Source organism: Chrysochloris asiatica, unplaced genomic scaffold (assembly GCF_000296735.1).
Source record: "Chrysochloris asiatica unplaced genomic scaffold, ChrAsi1.0 scaffold00227, whole genome shotgun sequence".
Taxonomy (NCBI): domain Eukaryota; kingdom Metazoa; phylum Chordata; class Mammalia; order Afrosoricida; family Chrysochloridae; genus Chrysochloris; species Chrysochloris asiatica.
In genome coordinates this window covers 2,777,981-2,779,247 of record NW_006408745.1, presented here as the reverse complement: position 1 = coordinate 2,779,247, position 1,267 = coordinate 2,777,981, and positions in this window count along the sequence as shown.

The following is a 1,267-nucleotide window of genomic DNA, read 5'->3' as shown; positions in this document are numbered from 1 at the left end:
TCAAGGTTCATCCATGTTATATGGTGCCTTGCAGCTTCCTTGTTGTTCTTCAAGGTAGCATAGTATGCCGATGTGTGTATGTACCACAGTTTGTTTATCCATTCTTTAATTGGTGGACACTTAGGCTGACTCCATCTTTTTGCTATTATACATAGTGTTGCTTTGAACATTGGTGTGCATATATCTACTCACATTATCACTCATATTTCTTGTAGGTAAGTACCAAGTAGAGGAAGTCCTGGATCATAAGGTATTTCTATTTCCAAACTTCTGAGGAAGTGCCATATGGCTTTCAAAAGAAGCTGGACCATTTTACAATCCCACTAGCAATGTAAGAGTGTCCCAGTCTCTCTACAGCCTTGCCAGCACTTATTGTCCTCTACTTTTTTATCTTTGCTGTTATTGATGGTGTGAGATGATATATCATTGTTGTTATGATTTGCATCTCTCTAAGGGTAGTGTGGTGGCTTGTGAGTTGCTGTGATTCTGAAAGTTATGCCACCGGTATTTTAAATACCAGCAGGGTTACCCATGGTGGACAGGTTTCAGATGAGCTTCCAGACAAAGACAGACTAGGAAGAAATAATGATGAACTACTTCCGATTATTTAGTCACTGAAAATCTTATGAGTAGCAGAGAAACGCTGTCAGATATAGTACTAGAAAATGAGCCCCTCAGGTTGGAAGCACTCAAAATGTGACTGGGGAAGAGCTGCCTCCTCAAAGTAGAGTTGACTGTGATGATGTGAATGAAGTAAATCCCATGGGAGAAAAGCCCGTGGGACCTTCATTTGTTGATGGGGTACAACTCAAAATGAAGAAAAACAGCTGTAAACATCCATTGAATATCAGAACATAGAATGAACGAAGTATGAATCTGGGAGAACTGGAAGTTATCAAAACTGAAATGGAAGGCATGAACATCCATATCTTAGGCATTAGTGAGCTGAAATGGACTGGTGTTGGCCATTTTGAATCTGATGACCACATAGTTTACTATGCCGGAAATGACAGATTGAAGATGAATTGTGTTACATTCATTGTCAAAAACAACATATCCAGATCAGTCATGAGGTACAATGCTGTCTATGATAAGATAATATCCATGCACCTATAGAGAAGACAAGTCAATACCACTATTATTAAAATTTACACACCAACCACTAGAGCTAGTGAGAGTGAAATAGAAGAATTCTACCAACTTCTTCAATCTGATATTCATCAAACATGAAATCAAGATGTATTGATCATTACTGGTGATTGTAATG